The sequence below is a fragment of the Diabrotica undecimpunctata genome, chromosome 2 (genome assembly GCF_040954645.1).
Source record: "Diabrotica undecimpunctata isolate CICGRU chromosome 2, icDiaUnde3, whole genome shotgun sequence".
Taxonomy (NCBI): domain Eukaryota; kingdom Metazoa; phylum Arthropoda; class Insecta; order Coleoptera; family Chrysomelidae; genus Diabrotica; species Diabrotica undecimpunctata.
This window is the reverse complement of record NC_092804.1, coordinates 36,543,316-36,569,853: the sequence shown is the minus strand read 5'-3', so window position 1 is coordinate 36,569,853 and position 26,538 is coordinate 36,543,316.

The window sequence follows — 26,538 nt, the reverse complement described above, 5'->3', positions numbered from 1 at the left end:
TAATATTGGGGAACCATCTCTTGCAGTCTTTACTACTCTATTTGTTGTCATTTGCTTTATATGATCGTTCCATACTACTCTTCTATTTCTTACCCAGTTCTTTATAAATAACGACAAAAACAATCTTTATAAAATGAATAAAACGCATAAGTCAGAAGATGATTATATTTTACTTTTACAAATTAATACTTTGCCATATTAATTTACTATTTTAGGGACTAAGCCACAAGATTAGCTTATTCCCAACTAGAATAGCAAATTGATATGACAAATTAAATTATTATTACGTATTAGGTTAAAAAAACAATAAAAATAAAAAAAACTATAGCTTAGTCATTTATTTTTATTTATTGCAATACACACAAACTTTTTTAATTATATAGTGATCATTACACACATTTCTACTGCATATTTGACAAATTTGTTTTTGTTTCTTGTCCTTTTTTGTTGGGCACATGTGACACCTTTTCCTTTTTAAAACTGGAGGTTGTTCTAGTTTTTGCTTATTATTGTGTGGTTTAACTTCCTATAAGCATTTTCCAATACACTGTTTTGTTTCCCATTGTAGTCCCCTTGATTTTCTTCTCAAAATTTGAGTCAACATTAGTTGTTCTGCTATCGTTGTAAGAAACAGTCTTTGCTTTCCATTTTTGTTTTCAGTCCATTTTGGATGTAAATTTGTCCAAGTAATAAATGAGGCTACCCCAGCCACGTCTAAAACATTCATAAAAAATGCAAAAAGCCAACGGTTAGTTCTTCTTTTGCGTATATATTTATAAACCATTTGGTCTAGCGTATCGACACCACATTTTGTACTATTATAATAGAGTATCATATCTGGTTTTTTGTCAACATCATCTGCACATTAAGCATTGTGACGCATGGCGGACAGGACTTGGACACTTCTTTGTTTTTTTGGAACGTAAGAAACATGAGATGGCTTTTGGAGTGAATCCGAAAATTGAAGATTTCTCTAAACGGTTCTTGTTTGGTAGAAATTCCCGAGGAACAAATCTATTATTTTTTTCACTGTGCCCACAAGAGTTAGTGAATTTGCCAGTAATTCATGTGCAAGAGCAAGATCAGTGAAATATTTATCGCAAGTCACATTCCTCTTGTAATTATAATAATGCTCAACCAGTTGCTTTATAACTTGAGATGCAAGACCTTTGGCTACTGTATTTTCGTTTTTTCCTGTATATGGTATTCCACCTAAAGTGTAATATGTTTGCGAGATACAAGCCCACCATATTTTAATGTCATACTTATCTGCCTTTGAAGGCATATACTGCTTGCAAGGACACCTACCCCGATACGGAACAAGTTGCTTATCTACCGTTATGTTTTTTCCTGGTAAATAGTATTTCTGAAAGTTTTGGTTGACTTGATTCCACACATCGCGTATTGCTGCTAATTTTCGTCCCTTCTTCGTTCAGACCTCGTGTCCTTATCGACAAATCGAACAAATTTTGTAGCTGGTAGCTTTAAATATAGTAGGTCCATAAAATTTACTCCAAAGTATATATACATATTGGCACTCATGTGCCCTGCAGTTAGTAGTAGTCCAATAAAGGCCTATAGCTGTGTAGAGTCACAATATTTCTATTTATCTATCCCCAGGAACAATAATTAACGAAAATAATGAGTACACAGAAGAGATTAAGGCAAGAATAGGACAGGCAAGAAATTCTTTCAACAAACTGAAAAAAGTACTCTGCAGCAGGGAAATTTCAATGTCTATAAAAATAAGACTTCTGAGATGCTACGTGTTTTCCGTATTATTTTATGGGTTGGAGGCTTGGACATTAAAGAAAGATGTTTCGGACAGATTAGAAGCCTTCGAGCTATGGGCCTACAGAAGGATATTAAGAATAAGTTGGGTGGATAGAGTCACGAATGTCGAGGTGTTGAGAAGAATGGAAACAGGTTTTAAGTACAATTAAAGTCAGAAAACTGCAATATCTGGGACATGTCATGAGGGGCAAGCGTTATAACTTGTTGTAATTAATAATGCAAGGAAGAATACAGGGTAGAAGGAGTCGCGGAAGAAGACGCATCTCTTGGTTAAACAATTTGAGAGCTTGGTTTAACTGCACTTCTGCTGACCTCTTTAGAGCAGCGGTATCGAAAGTGCGAATTGCCATGATGGTTGCCAACCTTCCTAGAGGAGATGGTTCATGAAAAAGAAGATCCCCAGGAAATTTTTGGCTTCTTTATTTGTACACTTTACCATTTCGTCCATTAACAAACAACAGGAATCAACAGGATCATCTACACTTTAACCAGGGGCTAACATTACTTTGTGCACTTTGCTTTTTATTATGTCGCAGGATCGCATACGTCCTGTCGGTTGTGGTTGACTTTTCCAGTTAATTCCATCCTTAGTTTCAAAAATTACGCACTCTGAAATCTGGGAACTTGTAGCTACACATTCTTCTTCATTATTACTCAATAATTCTTGCTGATCATGTTCTTCACTTGCTTCCGAAAGTGATCTTCAATTTCAAAGTCACTTTCAATGCCACCTACTTCAGGAGATTCTTCATTATCGGAATTCCATAAATTATTAGCCATATCTTGCAGTTTTGCAGCTGATAATGGTTTTCGGGACGTTTTATTCGCACTATCTACTTTCACTGTAATTCAATATATTTTAGGAGCTTAGTTGTCGACTCTAACATCGATATCAAACGACTTATAGCAGATACATTAACAATATTATTGCATTCCAACAACGATTATCAGTTTTTAAAATTCATTTAGAATAGATATAACACCTATTGTAAGCATCTCTTTGATGTTCACATGTTTGTTTCACGTTTAGACTTTATTATTGGATTCCCGGAATCATAAATGTCGTTTAGATAATCTACAAAAACGTTACCTGACTGCCAGATTAACTTCTGTAACAAAGATTTAGACTTAAGATATAAATACAAATAGGGTCCGACAGGCCCGTGTAGCCCCCTTACGTGACAACATTTTTTGCTCATGACTATGTTGAATGAATTTGCGTCTCTGGCCCGCTGGACCCACCTTGCCCGGATAAGAGTTAAAAGTATTTCGGTTTTACGAAAATTTTATCATTTCAAACCTCATATCTCCAAGTTTTTTTGAGAAAGATACAAACTTAAGAAACAAAAAAGAAGAAGCAAATAATATTCACGATAAAAACGATCATGTGTACTGTAAAAGTCATGACTTTTGGAATAACTTTTAAATAAAAATATATGACAGTTAGAATTTTTCAATTCAATTTCATCTCTACTATAATAGCTTTTCACATATTTTTATTTTCTATCCAAGTTGAGACTTTGTATTGATCTACATTATTTCGAACATACCCATAGAGTTTATATAAAGAATAGCTGCATTTAACAACCACTTAAAAAACCATATTATTTTGTTTACGGAAAAATTAAACCGAGATATTCACTTTTAACATCCAGCAATGTCATTAGAGCAATAAAACGTGTAGAATTTAGAATAAATAACAGATTTCAAGGTCGGATGACTTCTTTTATATGACTCCTATCAAACAATTATGTATTGTGTTTTTAACAAATTTAAATAAAAATCAACAACCAGTATTTTTTATTCAAATTATTAGATAATTTCAAAAAGACTTACCTAATACAACCTAAAAAATAGTAAACGTAAAAGTAGTGTTGAAATGCACCAAAAATATGGATATTTGAATATTAACCCATTAAAGCCCGTAATTCCATAGTGGGAGTAAGAAGGTGCAATTTTAATTTTGAGATACACAAAGGCATTAAAAATTATATACATTATTTTCAGAATCAAATTATATGTGTAAATGTTATTTTTTGGCTTGCTACTTTAGTTGCCACTGGGATGATTTTTTTTATTTTATATTGTTTAAAAAATACACCTAATCTACAAGATTATTTAGCATTTTTTCTTTAACCTGATTTTCTTTAGATTGTTTGTAAGCTAGATGTCACCTGGTCCATCTTAGCTTTTTTTGAGATGGATAGCACAGCACTGGCTCTGTTTGTCACTAACTGCTCACGTCCTTATTGAGGCTACAATGCACAACACTAACTAAGCCTTGCACAACTTCACACATTACACAAGCTCGAACGGTTTAGTCCTCTTGAGCCTTCACATCTGGGGTTGGTTAACAAGAAGCTGAAGTATTTCGTGGTTGGGATGCTTATGGAGCCTTTCTTCATGTCTCCTGGCAACTTTCTTAATTTCATTTGGAATAGATTCGGCTTTATGGTCTCTACGTAAATCGTCATTCCTAACATACCAAGGAGAACATACAATATTCCCTAGTATTCGGTTCTGGAGCGTTTCTAAATTTCTATAATTGCTTTTTTTGATACAGTCCCATAATTGTAGGCCATAGGTCCAAACCGGTTTCAATATATGTATGTAAATCAGTACTTTATACACAATGTAAAGTTAAGAGTACCTACCTATCAGCCAATACAAATGTTTCTACTTTATTTTCAATTATCTTCATGTTCATTCTTCGTAGTAGAAAATTGTTCAAACACCTTTGAAATTATGGTAGATAGTAAGGAGGTTGGTAGATTATGGAGATAGTAAAGAGATTGGCCTGTATGATGTTAATTCGTGGTTATCTTGTCCTTTATCTTTGGGTATCATTATGACCTCTGCAGTTTTTCACAGGATGAGAGCATATTCAATTCTCAAATATGTATGCATTTATTAGGGTAGTAAGCTTTACTATGGCTTTTATAGGTATTTTTTTAGAACCTCACCATTGATCAGGTCAAACCCAGGTGAATTTTTGTATTAATGTTCTTTATTAATTTTTGAACTTCTTTTGTAGTGGTCAATTGTATGTTGATAGAATCAGTATCTGCTATTCATCGTCTGATATCATGTATTCATCGTCTACATGAGTTTCCCCAGGGTTTGGTTGAAATTTATTTTCTAAATAATCACCGAACGCATCCACTTTCTATTTGGGATTTCTTGCCCATGTTCGGTTTTCTTTTGGCAAAGAAGGTATATGTTGAACTGGCTTATTAATCTTTCTGGCCGCCTTCCAGAGGAAGTTATCGGTGCATTCATCATAGTTAGTTCTCTCAGATACTTACTGATTGATTCGTTTTTAATTTCAGCGATTTCTCTTTCCAGCTGTTGTGTGAACCAGTTAAGCTTATTTTTATTTTCAGTTATTCGAGTCCTCTGCCATACTGTTCGACCCTTTTTTATCCTGAATCAACTCTGTAATTTCATTGAGGTAATTGTTTTCTACTGTTTTTCTTTGGATTATGGGTGTGTTTTCACGTTTCATGTTTCAATCGTTCTATCGTTTAAATACATCCTTTAAACTCATTCATTTCTGATTGGAAGTTTATCCAGTCCGTAAACTTATTGGTCAATTAGGGTTTCACTTCATTGGTAACAATTTGGTCACTAATGGTTGGTAGAATTGGGGAGTGGTCAGATATAAACTCCTCTACATCCTCTATTTTTATAAAATTTGTTGCTACAACTCTGGATATAAAAGAATCTAGGAGGTCCGGGATTCTGTTTGCATCACTTGACCAGTAAGTGGGTTTGTCAGTAGAGTGTAATCTACATTTATGTCCAGTCATAAAATGCTGCAATTCTATACCTTTAGGTGTTGAGAGCGTAGAGCCTGGGGTAAACAGGTATTTTTTCAGTAAAGTCTGCGCCAACTATGTGTTTTTCGCCCAAGGTCGATAAGAAGTTACCTTTTCTGAGGTTCTGTTTAGGAGAGAAATATGCATCTGCAGTTTTATAAGTTTTAAGTAGAAGCACATTGTATTTCTTCAATTTCAATTTTTTCACGTTTCCAGTGAAGAATACTATTTTTAACAGCCACTGCAGCACCACCTCGCTGAATTTTGTAGATGTATATGTATGGCTATGGATAAATTATAAAAGAAGCCGAGGACGACCACCGACTAGATGGACCGACGACATAAAAAGAGTAGCGGGAAACTGGCTACAAGCGGCCCAGTGTAGAGAACACTGGAAAGAACTGAGGGAGGCCTATGTCCAGCAGTGGACGGGATTGGCTGATTGATGATGATATGTATGGCTTGATACATTTGATAACCTTGCAGCCTAATAAATGATTGTCTAGTTAGATGTGTTTCTGCAATTGGGCATATATCTATTTTCTGTGTTCCTAGGGTTACTAATAACTCTTGCTGGTGTTTTAAGAGTCTATTAGTATTTCATTGGAGTATCCTAAGATCCAGGGGCATTATAGTCTCATAAAATCGGTTTTGATGTTTTCAAGTCTGTCCAGCCTTTCAAGTACTTTTTTGTTAAATTCTTCTTGTTTACTCAATTTCTTTATTATTTTTTGCAAAATTATGGGATGGGACTAGGATGATATGACACAAAACAAGTTGAAATACATAAATATTTAAAATCGTAGACTAATTTTCGAAACCAAATTCAAGAATTCCGCTTTAATCTGTGCCTTCTAAGAATTGCAAGGCAAAACAGACGTTGATAAAGATGTTAAAAAAGATATGGGGAATCTAAAAATTGCATTCCACAACATATCTCCTCAACTAAGCAAAATTCTTAGCGAATTGGTTTCTAGTACTCGTACAGAGTATATCGAAATAAAAAGGAAAAGACAGTTAAGATTTTATTTCACGTATAGGGAGCTTGCGCATCCATTTATACGTATTTCATCCCAATAGGCATCATCAGAACGGCTTTCGCAAACGCTCTGAACGTGAAATAAATCTTTTCTGTCTTAGGAAGCAACTCTAGCATAGCTTCGTATAGACGCAATGTAGCGACATCTAATAATAAAATCGTAGACTAATTTTCGGAACCAAATTCAAGAATTCCGACACATCCTTAACATCTTTATCAACGTCTGTTTTGCCTTGCAATTCTTAGAAGGCACAGATTAAAGCGGAATTCTTCCGCTTAAAGGTCACCATAACTTTTTTGACCTTATTCGAGTACAATAAATTTAGAGGAATTGGTCAAAAAGGTCTACTCCTCCCATATAACTATTGTCTGGCAATTGGTCTAGAAATATCCAGAGTAATTTTTTTTTTTTGCTCGATTGTACCATTTAGACGACTTCATGGGCCGAAATTCATCACAATTGGTAAGCATAGTTACCACATTGTTGTCGTTCCAACGAACCAATAACATTTCTCCTGTAACTGAAATTAAAGTGCTACCTCGAGGAGTTTTTTTTTTAATCTTTTTTTCTGGTACATTCATTGTAGAATTAAATCTTTTTCACAAAGAGTTCCAGTATCACCCAGGCCTCATCTTGTTAGCTCCTTAATAGGGTCCTCAATTGGTTGCATCAAAGCATATTGGTTTTCTTTTTATAAATTATGGTTTGTTACCATGTCTACCGTAATATGAAATATTGTTCTCCTCAATACTTATATAGTTACCAGGTGTAATCTGCTTAAAAATCGGGTTGATGAAGTCAAGTAATGGTCAAACTTTGTACAGAGAATCTGTATTATCATTTTCTCCATTATTAGCTAGATGCAGATACTTCATTATTTTATCAAAATGATTTCGGCGAATGGCATCGGATACCAATGAACAGTTAACGTCTGGCTCTTGTGACCAAAACAGCCTTCGATATGATACTGGGTGATATCCTGACAAAAGCATTAGGTACTCCTATAAAAGTTATAATTTCATCTTCGGAAGGTTTGAAATTGTGATTTAGCTTTTGTACAAGATATATGCTGGTTTCTATCACAATATGTGTAAGTAGTGGTCTTAAGAAATTAGTAACAAAGGCATTAAACAGGCAAATTTTGACGCAAGAAATCTTTGTCATTTGCTAAAAATTCTTTTTCTTTTTTACCAATTTTTGAATCTAGAATGTGACTATCCCTTGCCCATTTTGGTGCACTTACTATTGGATTTTTTAGTTCTTTTTGTAACAGTTTCATTTTACGTTTGCGCTTAGCGATCCCTACTTCCCGTTAAGATTGAGATGTGCTTGTTAAATTAGAGTCGGATTTTCTATTAACAATTTCATTGTAATTAGTTTGTTCAAAATTAAGATAATTCCCATCAACATTACCTCAGCAGGACGACATATGAAGATACAATCAGGAATGCTTTCAAGTTTATATTTATATGTTATATATTTAAAACCATTATAACACCACCAAAAATATTGCAGAAATTTATGAACCTTGTGTTCAATAGAATATCAATACCAGAATATCTATATCTATACCAAAACATCTGCAAACATTTATTTCCAAGTAACGAAAATAAACGCTGTAGGAAAAACTCTGTTTGACTATGTAAAACCAACAAACAGCATCTCCTGTAGGTTCTAGGAAATTTTTATCGTCTGCTTAATTTTAGCATCAACGGAACATTAATATTAGACATAAAGAGAAGTTTGGAATAAAAAATTTAAATACCTTTGTACTGCTGTCCTGAAATTAAAAAGTATTCAAGTCACCCTGTATAATAAAATATTATAGTAGATTATAAAACACCAACAATTTAGCTATTTAGTTTAACCGGGGAACGTACCCTTGAAGCTCGCTCAATGTCAAAGACAACCTGCTTCATTTGGAGTTTGTTATGTTTAGTTTTGCAGTAAGCGAATAGCGATGACATAATTTATTATTTGTTGAATTAATTAGAAGAATCTAAAAAATATCGCTAATTTACGAGAGGAAGATTTCTTTACGAGTATGATAAGTCATGTAACAAATACAGTTATGGTATCGTCATTCGAAAAATGTGTGTTGGCAACAGTAACAGATCTTATATAAAAAGTTAATTAATAACCAACTTAGTCTCCGTACAGGTCGGCGTTTGTTTAAGGGTGGTTGTAGTCGCTCCTTAGATTTCTGTAGAAATATCTCCAAAAAAGTTTTTTTAATACCTATAATTTCAATTTTAAAATGGGATAGTTTCTGGGACTTAGCTTTATACCACATTAGTTAAAAAACTTTAACATCGAAGTAAAAACTTCTGTTGTAATTGGTATAATATTTAATTAAAAATTCAAATGGATTATACTAATATCTAGTATAATCCTAGTTCACAATGTTTTCGGACTTCTTCAGTGAACTTTGAATTACTTGCACTAATAACCGCAAAAACCAAACAGTGGTTTAGTTTAAATTGCAGACCACATACTTAAAAGTAATAAATTAGTTGGCATAATGCGATGAATATGGATATAACTATCCGGGAACAGTATGTCCCTACTCGAAATCAAACTTACATCCGCCTTCGTCTTTGAAACTCTCGTAAACCAATTTTTTATCTACTTCTCTTTCAGTTAGTATAATTCTATATTTTTTACTTTCTTTCCGACATTAATGTCCCCAGTCTAGATCTGTGGACCCACTTCCCAACACTTGCCGTTGTGTCCTTTAAAACACCTGAAAGCCGGTTGCATTGTAGACTTTAAACCTGAGTTTCTTCGTTTAATCTAAATTCCAAGACAGAACGTCTCCCTGGGATAATTTTTTGTTTGTGTTACCCAAGGCAGGACCCAACTTCTTTTTACCCATCCAGGTTTATCGAACGTTAAAATACTTCTGAAAATACTCATTTTACGACTGTATTTAGACTTCAATGGAAACAATTTTCAGTTACTTTACTTTTTCGTGTCCAAATATTTAAAGGCAATATTGTTCCATGTTATAAACTTTAAACCAAACTTCAAACTACCCCACCTGATTTTATTTGTCTTCGCAGGGGCAACACCTGTTCTTATTCTGTTAATTGACTTGCATGTTTAGGTGGCTCTAGTGGGATTTCCTTTAAAAACCTTTCCTTGATCTTAGTCTAGATCGGTGGTATGGTGGTACTCCATGTAGTGGGTGTCCATCATTAAACTATTTTGATGTGTTCCTCAGCCGTTCGTCATGCTTATAAAGGAGCAAACATCGCGGATCTACAGAGACATTAAAGAGTTGTAAGTTTCATACACCCGGTAATTATTCGGTATGTTTCGTTTAAGACTACGTCCACTTGTCTTGCATATACAGATCTACCTGCACACGAGAAGTGTATATTTCTCTAAAAGGTAAAAAGGTTGTTCCTAGACGCTCTTTTTGCTTTATTTTTTTTTGCAATGATGTTTATACGTTAGTGTTCTGCTAGTACCACTCCAAAGATATTTTTGACTGGATGTGTGTTCCACGATACTTTCAGCTGGCCATTTGCGTCCTGTTTCAAAAGTGAGCGGCGCAAATTTTGAGTTTTATTCGAGTTGTGTTGTAGGGAGTTCCTGTCATATAATTCAAACATGCTAGATACTTCCACTTCTAAATTAACCTGTACTCCACAAAGGTCTTATCTTGAATAGCTATGGTCAGATAGTCTGCCTATAGCGTATTTTAAGTAGCCAGAGGTAAGATGATCATTGAAATTAATATTGAAAAGCATTGCTGCAAGCACACTTCCTTGCGGCAAGCAGTTTTTTTTTGTTTCTCCACCTGCTCTTCTTTGGGTTCTTAGGTGACGAATAACTGCCTGGTATGCAGTAAAAATGCGATTGACTTTGTTAAATAATGTCTCTAGTGGTTTAAACATCTTTAATAAGAGCACCTAGTGGTTTACGTGTCTTAGCTCCCAACAAATCAACCAGTGCCACCCGTATAATCTGTTTTTGCTCGTAGCATCTCTCTATGTACTTAGTGAGTGCAAGTACTTGTGTAGTGTATGATTTTCCAGGACAGAATCTGCCTGGCTGTGGAATTGAGCAAACAGCTTAAACAAGTGGCATAGTAGCGAGATCCCTACTATGCCACTGAAGTTGGTTGATTCTGCTGGATATTTCGCAGGTTTCAGAAAGGAGATCACTTGTTAACCAGTCCCTTGGTGTTTACTTGGTTCTCACACGGGTGTTGAATAGCTGCAGTATCCATATTTTAATATGCAGTATTTGCAGTAAATGCAGAATAATTTTTTAACTGATTCATACTTTTGTTTAGTTCCTTCAAGGTAAACGATGTATAGAGGAGGCGTATCCAGGATTAATCTTCGGCAACTGTTTTACTTTTTACTTCTTTTTGGTTTCCGCTTTTCTCAATAATTAGTGTGCTACTTGATTGGTGCTTACGTTTGAGATGGATTTCTTTCCTAGAGACTCGCCATTAAGTTTTTTCACAAAGTTTCAAACGATTTTACTACTGTATATTATGTCGATTTAGTCCAGATTTTCTTCCCATTTTTTTATTTGTATTCACTAAGCTTTTCAAGCAATATCAAACCTCAATTAATTCTTTCTTCACTAGATAGAGAGATACAATGCTGCCTGCAACCTCTTGGAGTTGTTTGTTTTGAGACGTTTCTCAGTGTGGTGACAAATTGTTCGTAACTTGTTGGGTCTGGCCCAACATCCGCAATAGCTTTGTCGAAGTGCGCTGAAAAATCTATGTATTTTTAAAGTTGATCTCCTTTGGAGGGCAATACAAGATGTTTTTATGTTTGTATTTAGTTCCATTCCAACTGCTTGATGATGAGTTTTAGGAATGAGGTCGTACACCCGTTTTGATACAGAGATTCTCGATAATTGGATCCTTTAAAAAAAGTCTTCAAGAATGAATAGGTTTGGTTGTGATCCAAAGTTATCTGATTGTTGGGATGAAGTTGGACGGTGCTGGACGGTGGTTTATTTATGGAAGTTGCAGTAGATCTATCAATCTCCACTGTGAGTACTTCTATGCCTGCTTCATGTGTTTTATTAGCATTTATGATGTATATATGTAGCTTAACAAATATTGCGTGCAGTATTTCGACAGCAAGACTCATACTCAGTATGCCAAGGCACCTCTCCACTTCTAGTCTATATGTTTCCTGGATGCACAAGATGTCCAGTATATTTGCCTTACAGTATACTCTACCATTATTTCTTGTTTGCTATTACTGATTTCCTTTCTTATCTTACACTTTTGGCCAAGAAACGCATAAGCTCCCAATACTCCACAGGGGGGAGGCACTAGAGAGAAGTATAAATATAATTTCCTAGTTAAAATAATTCTTTGTTGCTTTTTTTGGGTTACCATCTGAGGGTTATTTCATTTATAACGATAACACATCTGCTAAGATATCAATAACTATGATGATGATATTCGTTAATGGTTTGAGAAAGAGCAAAGTACAAAAATATTTACGATTAGCAAGACCAAAATACGAAATCGCTTGTCATACTTCACGGGGCCATTAAGCTAGGATCATCGTAGGACATAAACAAAATGGTGAACGTCTGCAAGAAACTATGAGGAAAATAATCTACGATACAATGCCGAAAAAGTGGGCCAAGTTATTAGCGAAGTAATCCACTTTCATCGCATTTGTAAGAAATAATTACAACAGTCAGAAAACCAGGGTGGATCGCCATGGAAGAGCAATGAACAACATAGGAAAAGAAGCCTAAGGCTTCCCTTTTACAATTGGTAACACCAGCCTACTATCACACCTGTTTAAAATACTCACCAAAGTCATAACTACTCGACTAACAAGGAAATTAGACGAATACCAACCATATGAACAGGCAGGTTTTAGAAAAGGCTATTTAACTTCCGATCACCTGTTAACCACAAAAATATTAATAGAAAAATGTAACGAATACAAGTTTACAGTTTTCCTAGCATTTGTACACTACGAAAAAGCTTTCGATACCATAGAACACACGGCCGTAATAAACGCAATGCACAATTGTAGAATAGACAGCAGATATATTAACTTAATAAGAGAAACTATGAACCAAGCTACAGCTACATACTACCTAAATGAAAATGAACACACGAACCCTGTACCATTAAACAGGGGAGTCAAACAGGGAGATACTTTATCACCCAAACTGTTCACCTTCGTTTTGGAGGACGTTTTTAAAAACCTAAATTGGAAATATAAGGGAATAAACATCAATGGCCGCTACCTCAGTAATCTACGATTTGCAGATGACATAATCCTGATAGCTACTGACCTACAAGAAATGCAAACCATGTTTTTAGAACTACATACCGAATCTTCTAAAATAGGACTGAAAATGAATTTAAACAAAACAAAAGTCATGCCCTCCGAAGACACCGTGACAATAATAAACGATAAAGTTATAGAAAAAGTTGAAGAATATATATATTTAGGACAAAAAATAATACTAAATAGGGAAATTCAAACTGAAGAAATAAAAAGAAGAAGAAAGTTAGCCAGGGTAGCATTCGGTAAACTGAACTATGTACTCAGAAATCAACAAATTCAATTACATCTTAGATCTAAAGTTTTTGATGCATGCATTATTCCGATATTAACTTATGCGGCACAAACATGGACAATCACAAAAAAGGATATGAATATACTTATAGTCACTCAACATGTGATGGAAAGAGCAATGCTAGGTATATCACTTAAGGACAAGAAAACAAACACATGGATAAGAAAACCAAAGTCACCGATGTGGTGCAAAAATCATTAAAGTTGAAATGGACTGCCGGGAAAAATTGGCTACAAGTAGCGTACAATAAAAAACAATGGAAAGGAAGACTTGAAGAGGCTTATGTTCAGATGTGGACGTGAATGGGTAGACGAAGAAGAAGAAGAAGAACACCATTCTTCTCAGTCATGAACTTAAAGGGAACTGCTAACAAATTAAGCAGAAAATATTTGGTAGAAGAGTAAGTTTTTATAGCATCAATTACAGAACTGTGATTATTACCAAACTTCTACAGAATAATATTAAAAAATGATTGTTGGTCCATGTACTGCCATATCTAAATAATCATATATATCCATAATAATCATTATGTTATAATAAATTAACATCCGTGAGTACAGCAAAAAACTTGCTGTGCAGTACAAAAAATTAAAATGTAGGTATTTATATCTGAAGCACAGAATTCTGTAATTAGGCTTCATTAATTTCACATTGTTAGTTGTTATTTATACAGATCTATACTGGAAGTGCAAATGATGAGATTATTTTTAAAATATTATTTTTAAACGCCTTCGTATGCAAATACAGTACATAAAAAATACCAATTAAAATTATTCCGCTTGGAAGTTGCTTGTAACATTCCGCTAATTTGCTTTTGATTCAGTAGTGGAATATTTGTTAGTGGCAAAATATTGTTTTTAGTTAAAACAAATTGTATAATTAGCTTTTTATGAAACGTATGATTCTGGAGGTTAAAAACTACATGTGCTTTTTTATGGAAAGATTTATGTATTTTATGTGCTGCGGTCATACGTGGTGCTCCTTTCTCCTATATTTTATCAGTTTTAGACTGTTAGAATATACGTACAACTTGTACTTGTGTTTTGATTACGATTGTACGTATAACTTGCACTTCTATAAAACTGAAGAAGAGTTTTATAGAAGTGCAAATTCTTGCTTTTAGGACTATGATCTGGTTTTCACTAAAATTTGGTTTATGGATTCAAAAATAACTGCAGTTATTTTGTTGTCTTAATTTTAGGTGTATTTTAGGATACACTTTAGTCCCTCTTTGTTAAAAAGTCATATTCTCTAGAAATAAATATATATTAAATAAAAGTAAATGCAACACAAAGCGGAAACTTAATACTGTTGATTATACTGCTTAGTGATCATAGTTTTATTTATGTAAAGGCTATATTTCACTTCTATAGGTTTAACTGTGTTTATAAAAGTTGTACTAAATAGTAATTTGGTGAAATTTATTTATTCTGCTATACGCAAACAAAGAACTTAAGTTTTCAGGGTGCGACATCTATAGGTACGACCACAGATTAAATGAGGAGGAACTGCTATCCTAGTGAGAAAAGAAGTGAATCAAACATTACAACAATCGCCAGCATCAAACACTATAGATGCAACAACAATAAAAGTGCATATGAGACACGGTGAAGTAAATATCACTTCAGCGTATGTAAGTTTAAAATATTCTTTAAACGATAACAACCTGAATGCAGGAAATAAAAGAAATGATAAGAGAAAAGAACCTTTGGCGTCGCACTGTATTAACTAATATTGATTTTACATATTTTAAACAGCCCTCAAAAAAAAATCTACAAAAAACACCAAAAACGGCTTTAGTTGCCAAAGAATTTATAAAACTAACGAACGGCACAAGCCACAAAAAACAATAACAAAACCTAAAAAACGAGGAAAAGGAGCCCACAATCTCAAGCCTAAGATCGCCGAATTGATCCAGAACAGGCAAGCCTTCCACTGTCCTATTTGTCCCACTGTCCTGCATATTTCTGGGTAGGTTATCATGCCGGAGTACTTGTATTCAGAGCTTCTACATGACAAGCTTTCTGCTGATTTGAAGCCTCTATAGCGCATCAGCGTGCTTTCGTGTGTGGAGGATGGTCAGGAGCATTGGGCTAAGGTGGAGTAGTTCCTGAATACACGAGCTAATTCTAATCACTCGCACCCCAATGACTTGTAGCACCCGGGGTGTGCAAATTTTGAAGGATGAGTTTGGATTTTTTTAAGCACTGTATTTGACAAATGACTTTTAATGTAAATTTTAATACAAAACACAGTAGATGAACGTGGGAAAGCCCAAACGGAAACATAGAAAATCGGAGTAATTTCATAATCGCAGATAAAATCAAAGATTTTAAGAAAACAATACTGTCTCAGTTATAATCACGTTTTTAATATATGTGATCATAAAATAATTATTATTAAAACTAATAAATGAAGGTTAAGAAAAATAATTTGTGTTTTTCAGCAATCAGTCGAAGACAGACTTTGCACATAACTGCGAATAAGATCTAATGAATTAAATACCCTTGGATCCACTGAGGATATGACATAGGACAGTAGTTAGGTAATTACTGTGTCTAGTATATAAAAGACAGACATTTCATTAGGCTAGATACCAAATATTTACTGGCGGCAACTACAATATGGTTTAGCTGTTTATATAAGACTGCGGTCAGGGAAGGCAATGGGAAACCACCTTGATTACTGCTTCCAAGAAATCACTAAGACAAGAAAATAAATATCAATGGCCACTAACCCCAGACAGCCTTTAAATAAGCAAGGGTTACGCAAAATTTTAAAATTGGTAAATCGACAACCCTATTGATTTTAATACCTAATATAAATATAAGATAGCTTTAAAATCTCTACTTTAATACAACAATAGGGTAAGATATATATGAAAAGTGTAAAAACTTCTATTGGAGCTGATATGAAATTAGATCGTAACCCGCTACTCGCAAAAATGGAAACTAACTAAAAACCAGAAGACCATATATGTAACTGGATTAAATTAGGAGCTCATTAGATAGATAATAAGGCATTACAAGATTAAGAATAAATTGGCAGAATAACCTAGCAAGCAAAATCTTGGAGCAAAGACAAACACCACTGACACCTGCATAAAATAACTTTGGGAAGAAAAACGAGGTGAAAAAAAAAAAGCTCGTAAAAACAGTAAAAAAAACATTTCCCATGAAAAAACAAAGATAAAACATATACTAAAAAACCAAGAGATTGATGGTAGGTTGATGCGAAAAAGAAGCAACGCCATACAAAGAAAAATAAAAGACAAAAAAATATACACAATAAAAGTCTGAAGGTGAATAAATCTGGGTTGAGCCAGAGCACTTATAGATGTGTTTAAAGGCGACATCTCCAACTGTTTGAAGATAAATATTCGATTTGTTGGTGCTTTTTGTTTTCACATTATAGAAACTTGCACACTTACGTTAGTGACGTCTAAAAAATAGGGGTGGTTCAAAGTTTAATAACGTTAAAGATTTTAAACTCGTAAATAAATCTAAGATTATTTTAAATATATTTCCCAAATTCAGTTTCTCTTGGTCGGATGTGGAATCTGTCTGAATCGTGTATATCAAACTTTTGGTAAACCTCTCGTAAACAAAGCAATGATTAATGTCCGTATCATTAAAACATTAATCACACTAGTTTAGAATAAAAAATTGACACAATAGCCGGTAACCTTGACATTGTACTGTTTAGTTTAGTTTCACTGACACGTGTTTCTAACCAGAATTTGATCTATCTTTTATATAACTCTAATTGGTGCGTATCTGCTGTTGAATGTCTGCTTAGTCAATTGTGACTGAAAAAAAAAACGTTTTTATAATTCGGAATCGCTAAAAGAACGGAGCGATTTTTTTGTGGTTTTTGACGTCTATTGGATTAGAGTTGTAGGAGTACTTTTTTTAATATCACCTTGGACTATTGACCAGAGATTATAGAAATTTATAATAATTCATGTTTGAATGACTAATATTTATAAATTGTGTCTTGTTCTTAAACAGGTTGTAGTACTAATGACGCCTAGAAATCTATTGTCGATTTATATAGTGCAAATTTTTAAATGTTATTATCAAATCCAAATAAAGAATTCACCCAATTATATATTCACATCTCCGCAACGGAGGTTGGCAATCATCATGGCTATTCTGATCTTAGATGCTGCCGCTCTGAATGGTTCGATTGATGTGCGTCCGTACCATTCCCTTCTCTTGCCCTGGATTTTCCCTTGTGTAATTAATTGAAATATGTTGTATCTTTCATTACGCATAACATGCCCCAGGTATGGCAGCTTTCGTGTCTTGATGGTTTTCAATACATATTTCCATTCTTTTGTTGACTCTTCTCGTGACTTCGTAGTTTGTTACATGCTCGGTCCATGATATTTTCAGGATTCTTCTATACTCTCACAGTTCAAATGCTTCTAACGTTTTAGTAGTCGACGGGTTAAGTGTCCATGCTTCTATCCCGTAAAGCAGAGTCAAGAAAATATAACGCCTTGCCAGCCTAACTCTCAAGTCTAATTTCAGTTCTCTTGCACAAAGTACCTTTATCATTTTATTCAAGTTTGTTCGTGCTTTCTCTATTCGAACTTTGATTTCTTCGGTGTAATCGCTTTTGTGATTAATTATTGTATCAAGATAATTGTAGTTTTGAACTTGTTCTAAAGTTTTACCGTTAATTGTCAGGTTTTCATCATTATTTTGGGTTTTTGATATCCTCATAAATTTAGTTTTCTTGACCTTTATTGATAATCCATATTCTTCTCCATACTCATCTATCTTGTTCATTAGCTTTTGGAGATCTTGGAGGTTGTCTGATATTATGATAGTCCACATATCTAATGTTGTGTTCTGGTAATTGGTGTTCCATTGTCCTTTATTCCCGCTGTTTTTCCATCAAGAGCTCTTTTCATAATTTGTTCAGAGTATGCATTGAATAGTAGTGGTGACAATACACACCCCTTTTAATTTCGAACTCTCCTGATGTATGTTCATAAATGCGTATGTGTGCCTGATGTTTATAATATAGATTTTTATAATTCGAAGGTCAATGTATTGTAATTATTAGTAGATTTGTTATACTTCGAAGTTCATTGTATTGTAATAATTGTTTTGCTTTGAGGACATCCATTAGCTCTTTGTGGCGGACTTTATCGAAAGCCTTGTTGTAATTAAGATAGCAGCCGAATTTCAGACTCTCAAAATTTCTTCTATCATTGCGGCGAAAATACACGCCATAAATTTGAGTACAGGAGTCGCTAAGCAGAAATATCCATATGACAAAATAATGTATGTATTCTATCATACAGTCAAATAGCTTTAAAGAGTTAAATATTTATCAGTAATATATTTAGTTAAAGCTGGTTTGGAACTGTTAGGAATCCCTTAAGAAATTTAGAGCAAAAGACAAGTTAACTTTAATGATACTAGGATTAGCTTAGTTTTATTATAGATTTATGGCTTAGTGCTTTGATGAGCATTAAGCGATAAAAGGAACAAGAGATGCGATTGTGTTGTTAACTGAAGTCGACCAACAAGATGCTTATTTACCTTATGCCCAAAAACCGTCCTAAACCTAGAAAACTATGATTAACCAAAAGCGACGAAAGAAGGATTTCGTATCTGCAGCAAAATAAAAAATCTACTACTATTTTACTGCCTTAATATAAATCTTGAATTCTTGACTTGTTGACTTCTTGACTTCTTGACTTTTTGACCTTTTGACTTCTTAACTTCTTGACTTTTTGACCTTTTGACTTCTTGACTTCTTGACTTCTTGACTTCTTGACTTCTTGACTTCTTGACTTCTAGACTTCTAGACTTCTTGACTTCTTGACTTCTTGACTTCTTGACTTCTTGACTTCTTGACTTCTTGACTTCTTGACTTCTTGACTTCTTGACTTCTTGACTTCTTGACTTCTTGACTTCTTGACTTTTTGACTTTTTGACTTCTTAACTTCTTGACTTTTTGACTTCTTGAATCTTGAATTGAATTAATTCGCAGCAGCCATTCTCACCAAACATTGCTTTCTGATAAATCATCAGTAAAGGAAGAACTCGTCCTAAACCTAGAAAACTATGATTAACCAAAAGCGACGAAAGAAGGATTTCGTATCTGCAGCAAAATAAAAAATCTACTACTATTTTACTGCCTTAATATAAATCTTGAATTCTTGACTTGTTGACTTCTTGACTTCTTGACTTTTTGACCTTTTGACTTCTTAACTTCTTGACTTTTTGACCTTTTGACTTCTTGACTTCTTGACTTCTTGACTTCTTGACTTCTAGACTTCTAGACTTCTTGACTTCTTGACTTCTTGACTTCTTGACTTCTTGACTTCTTGACTTCTTGACTTCTTGACTTCTTGACTTCTTGACTTCTTGACTTCTTGACTTCTTGACTTCTTGACTTCTTGACTTCTTGACTTTTTGACTTTTTGACTTCTTAACTTCTTGACTTTTTGACTTCTTGAATCTTGAATTGAATTAATTCGCAGCAGCCATTCTCACCAAACATTGCTTTCTGATAAATCATCAGTAAAGGAAGAACTCGTCCTAAACCTAGAAAACTATGATTAACCAAAAGCGACGAAAGAAGGATTTCGTATCTGCAGCAAAATAAAAAATCTACTACTATTTTACTGCCTTAATATAAATCTTGAATTCTTGACTTCTTGACTTCTTGACTTTTTGCCCTTTTTACTTCTTGACTTCTTGACTTCTTGACTTCTAGACTTCTTGACTTCTTGACTTCTTGACTTCTTGACTTCTTGACTTCTTGACTTCTTGACTTCTTGACTTCTTGACTTCTTGACTTCTTGACTTCTTGACTTCTTGACTTCTCGACTTCTTGACTTCTTGACTTCTTGACTTTTTGACTTTTTGACTTCTTAACTTCTTGACTTTTTGACTTCTTGAATCTTGAATTGAATTAATTCGCAGCAGCCATTCTCACCAAACATTGCTTTCTGATAAATCATCAGTAAAGGAAGAACTCTTGTTTCTATGACAAAAAAAGATGGCTAGAGCCCCTAGAAGAGGTAAGATCTCGGAGAAAAGGAATATGCTTCAAGAAAGCTCATCGATTTGCCAGAATTGTTGGCATTCTAGACTTTAAATAGATTAGGGTTATAGTCAAAAAAACTTATTAAAACAACGTGCTGAGAGGGTAAATTATGGCCTTAAAGACCTTACTATAATCTACAATAGTTTTGTACAATATTGTTGTAATAATAACAAATAAACAGAATAGAAAAGGCCGTAAAATCTAATGTCTAATAATCTAGAACAAAATCTAAACAGGATACTAGAAAAATTACGTTTAAGAAATCGCCAATTATGAATGCTTAGAAGCTAAATCGGTTATGAACATTGTAAAAGTCATTTAATAAAATTCCAGAAAAGATTTTAAAGTGGTGGCCAAAAGGAGACAGATGCAGTTGTTGAAGACAGTCCACCCGATGGACAGCTGACATTTGGAGGTGGTTTATATTCATATTCGACAGTGGACAAATTTTGCTGTGTGATAAATTTATTCTGAATAATGGCATTTTATTTATGAATTTGAAAAGATGAACTGTTTTCTAGTTCAAAAGTTCCTACAAGTTCAAAAATTTAAATACAATCTATTAAAATATTTCCACTTAATATTGACTACTTTTCCTATTTCGCAAAAATAGAAATAAAAATAGGTAAATCCTGCCCTTTCATTATACAACGCCAAGAGTCCCTGTGCTCGTGATAAAAGCCAACAACTTTCTTATGGGGACTTCATAAATTTCTCTTGGTTGCATACTTGTCTTGCTGGTATATACCTACCGCATATCACTAAATATTTAACATTTATAAAGTAATATTTACTAGTTTGCTGCCGATTAATACGATGTCAAGGTAATTTCTTAATTGACTACCAATTTTGAATTAAAATTGATATTTATACCTTTTAAACAAATCTGGTAATCCTGAGACTTAAACAGTCGCACCCTCTCGTGTATAATTTCGATAACTATATCTATTAGAGGTTCAACCGATCACTTAAATCTATAGAGGTTTTATATGTATGGCTACTAACCAAAAGGTGGCAGCACGTGTACACTTTTCAAAACAATATTACAAATGAATATTATTTTAAGATTAACTTGTAAAATTTCTACTGTACTATTTACTTAAATACTAAATCATTTATGGTTTCTTTTGTGTCGGAAAAACAGATTTTTTTAAGAATAAAATTATTTAAAATTATACGCAAAAAGATGTTTCTGATAACCATACATATTTACACCTTCTGACATAAATAGGGGAAGTAGTAAAGTATATTCGTTTACCAAATTCCCATCAGTAAACATGAGCACGTGTTGATATTCGCCGTCTCATTCGTCAAGAGGTAATAAAATATAATTTATTACCGTAAGCGAGACATATTCTCATGTTACAGATCCCAACTTGTGATTATTTTAAATTCTAATTGTATCGTGTTGATTTTTAAGTTATTATATTGTGTTATATTTATGTTATAGTTATTGTTAAGTTATTTACTGGTCGTGTTATTTTTTAGAGTTTAGTTTAATTGTGATATAATGATTAAATTTCAAGAAATTCTTACACTAACAGTTTCAAAAGTAAATATTTTTAAAAATCATATGATACATAGGTCGTACATCAGTACGACCCTGTTTGGCTTACACGTGGTTCTGTTGACGACTGGGAATTTGTAGAATGAATAGGGTTTAGATTAGAGCATGGACTTAGGATATTGTATATTATAAAAAAGATGGTAGGAAGAGGTGTAGTTACGAATATTTATTGACATAATGTTAGGGTATTCCTTAAAACAGTGTTTTTTTTATTTGAAACCAGAAAACATTGCAAGTAATATATTTTTAATGTGGCTGACGGTGTATTGTCTAAGAAGAGTATATTTTAGATCTTTCACGTTAAGTGTACTTTAGTCGTTTGTTGTTTATTACTATGAGCTCCAAAGCTACTAATCGTCTAAAATCTAGAAATGTTATTATAGCTTCTTCAGACTGAGGTTATAAAATAAATGTATTAACAGAAGCAATGTCAAGTAATCCATACGACCCACGTAGTTGATTCCCAAGACACACTACACAAATACTTATTTACCATGTACTGATTGTAATGAACTTCAATCGTTGGACAGGAGACATTCACTTTCGTTCCATCCTTTTGTTTTCTACGAATGTTCGTCATTATAGTACCACAGAATAAATAACAATCAGAACGCCCACTCCCAGATGTCGCCTTTGAAGTTTGTCAGCACGCGATCGCCATATTTTAAACGGAATCATAGACTCGAATTGAAATTATTATTCATTTGAAATAATTTAATCTATTCTTCAACTAAATGTACGAATAAAATAGTGCATAATATTATGTCTATAGTTGCCGCAAATAAATTAAACCGGGTTAATTTTTCTATGCACACTCATTGTTCGTAGACTTACTACGGTTGCCTCTTCCGACTGGGGTGGGGATGCTTGAGTTACGTCACCAGAGTACAGAAGAATACAAAACCCATTTATTATCACAGTTTGTTCCTGGTAATTATCTTTCAGTTTTTTATTTGCTTTATTATTTATCGTTTCTTAAATATCTCAGTTTACTTTATATTTTTGTATTTGAAATTTTGGTGTTGTTTTCTATAAAAACTTATTTTGAATTATCGAAGAAACGTCATTTATTGTAGTTGTACTTCGTACCTATTGTCTTCGTATCTTTTTATAAGGTAGGGTAAAACTTTAAAATTTCGTTGTGTATTCACGTAATAATAATGATGAAATTTTAGACTGCCAGGCACAGGTTATAGTGTGAAGGAAACATATTAAAAAAAATGGAAAAAATAGTTATGTAATTCGGTAATTCATTCAATAGTTAATCCAGAATTGATGGAAATTCAGTATACGCGACAAATTTTCAGTGTAAAATGGAGATTGAAGTCCTAGATTTAGGTAAATCCTACATTAACATTGGATAAACGTTAACAACCGGTTCTGATTAATTTTAAGTACCAAACTGCCTACATATCAACAGTTTTCCATAATTAGGTATTATAATCCACTAGACATTTTTGTTTCACAACTATCTTCACTATTTTCCACACATCAAAGACATAAAAACGACGATTAACAATGTTAGGATTCAAATTACTGTACTCTCGTGACGTAATTTCGGGCTTAATGTTCATTGGTTAGTCGGAAGAGGCAACCGTAGTAAGTCTACGAACCGTGATGCACACCAGATAAAATGTCACTGAACAGCACTGGTTCCGTTTAAAACATGGCTGATTCCGTCTGCGCGAACGAGATGCGCTTACTTATTTTTTCAAGCAGAGTGGTTATTCTGATTGTTTATTATTCTGTGGTAGTACCTACCATAAAAATTCGAACACAAGTTGACACAATGTTTAAATTTTAATATCTAAAATAACTAATCCCTTAAATTGACGCTGGGTAGTTGAATTGATCTCTCTCTAGTTCTTTATCTGTTTGTAAGTTTTCTGATCCACATTTCTAGGCACTACGAATTGTTTCACAGGTGAAAACTCTTCCTTCTACTCCAAATGCAAAGTTAGTCACTCGTCTTTAATATACATCAAACGCTTATTTTAAATAACATATAACAAAATTTATATCAAATAACATAATTTTTAACCTTTTTAGGGTTATAATATTTTAGGAAAGATCTATGCTTGTACAAAAACATAGATTTATCAACAGCAAGTACTCTGGTACCCTCGTAGAGAACACTAAACCGATTCTTTAGTGTATCTAATAGTAGATGAGCTTTATACAGATTGATATTTACGTGCAAATGCGACAGAATTTTCATCAATCTGTTTCTGAATATAGTTCCACTAATAAAAGGTATTCCCAAGTCCTCAGTAGTACATCAATATTGTTTATAACTCACTAACTTATGATAGCTACTAAAGAAGTTTATACCAGTAAATACAGAAGTTATCCTTCTTTTAAATTTAGTGTCTTGTTATTTTGTGTGGCATATAAATTTCTAATAAATTAAAAAAAAAAAAAAATGGGAAATCTCTGACATGGGTTTTTTACGATACTGTTTTTTTTCTGTGCTCTTTTTTTCCTACTTGTTCTTCTTGTTGCGTAGTGTCATTTTCATCTGTGTTGTTTGTACCACCTTTGTCTTCTGTTACATTTCTCCACCTTCTTTCACTTTTGTCAATTCGTGTTTTCTATATCCATATCCTTCAGCAGCATCTCTTCCAAAATCACCACTCATTTTAGTCTTTAGCGTCAAGATTCTCATTCAATTCGTCGTCACCTTCTTCAATATCCGTATATATTTTGATTATCATCTAGCAAACCATGTATGCAGTATTATCTAGACCTACCTTTAGGTCTAGCCATTTTAGAGAAATTTTGAATGTGAAAAGGATAAAATATCGAGTTTACACTCAATATTTAAACTCACTTTTTTATATAATATATGCACATGCCCATTCAAACAATTCTTTGATATTATATAGTATTTAAATTATAAAAACTTAATTACCTATGCTTAAACTTTTGATGATTTGACTTCATTTAAAAAAAAATGATAAAATAAAAATTGTGTATGGGTCGACTCTATATGGGCGTAAGCATAATATTCTACGAATAATATATTCGTATAATATAAAAATAAAAATTTAAATAATTCGTATCATAGACATATAGGCATATTAACATTATAATAATTTACTGGTTTTGTAGTACATTAATAAATATTCGTCTATGGTTGGTATGTATATCTAACGCGGTAGCGCTGTCTCGGGGATATAATTTAATTATCACAGTCTGATACTATAGAAAACTATATCCAAGTATATAGTTCGTCATTTGACGAGAAGACGGCAGCACACTACTCATAATTCAAATTAAATATTCATTTGTATGTGTTAAAAAAGACCCATTTGGTATTTATAGACCTTGAGAAAGCATATGATAGTGTCCCGTTAAAGAAAATGTTTGAGGTCCTCAAAAGGTCCGGATTGGATTCGACGTATATCCGAGCGATATATAAATTGTACGAAAATGCAGTTAGTTGTGTAAAAATTGGAACCAGAACCTCAAATGAATTTAAAGTCACTAAAGGCCTAAAGCAAGGATGCTGTTTGTCACCGACACTCTTTAAAATATACGTCCAAGAAGCATTGAGGAATTGGAGAAATAAATGTAGATTTATGGGCATCGAAGTGGGACAAGAAACTCTGTATACATTGTTGTTTGCAGATGATCAGGTGGTGGTTGCAACCGATGAGGAAGATATAAATTATATGAATCGAAAATTATTTGAGGAATATGCCAAATGGGGGCTTACTGTAAACATAAGCAAAACAGAATATTTAAAAATTGGAGGAAATACCACAGATCTGAGGCTTGAAAACGCAGTCATAAAAGGCTGCAACCAGTATAAATATCTAGGAAGCATCATATCAGCAGATGGCAGAGTTAAGATAGATGTACAAAACCGAATAACCCAAGGGAAAAAATGCATCCGAATACTGAATTCATTACTGTGGTCTAATAAAATAAAGATGCATACCAAACTTCGCGTATACAGAGCAATTGTAGAACCAATTACTACATATGGTGCCGAATGTTGGACGATGACAAAGAATGAACGAGATAAAGTAGACGTTGTGGAAATGGATTATCTTAGAAGGTCATGTCGAGTATCGAGAATGGAAAGAATCAGGAATGAGGAAATACGAAACCGTGCAGGAATTAGAGATACTCTTTCAGATAGAATACAAGGAAGGCAATTACAATGGTATGGTCACGTGATGAGAATGGAGGAGGAGCGGTGGCCAAAGAAAGCCTTAATGTATGTTCCGCCAGAAAGAAGGAAAAGGGGAAGACCACCAAATTCCTGGAGAAGAGAAATTACAAAAACAATGCAATCTAGAGGCTTAGAAGAGGGAGATTGGAGAGATAGGAAAAGATGGAGGCTGAAATGCGGGAAGCGGCAATCGCCGTAGGACCCCCGTTATATGATGATGATGTGTTAAAAAAGTGGTGGGTGGGTGAATTTTGAATTGATATACTTTTAATTAATAGAATAAGTAGGAATTATTTAAGATTTTGTATGGTGTATTCACTGAACAAAGATATTGCAAACTATTTCCAAAGGCGGGACAGCAAGTCTTGTAAGACATAAATGTTCTTTTCAACTGATGAACGTAATGTGCTAATCTATAGGAAAATGGATCACTTTGCAAAATATCCCATATCTGGTACAAATGTGAAATTTGTTTAA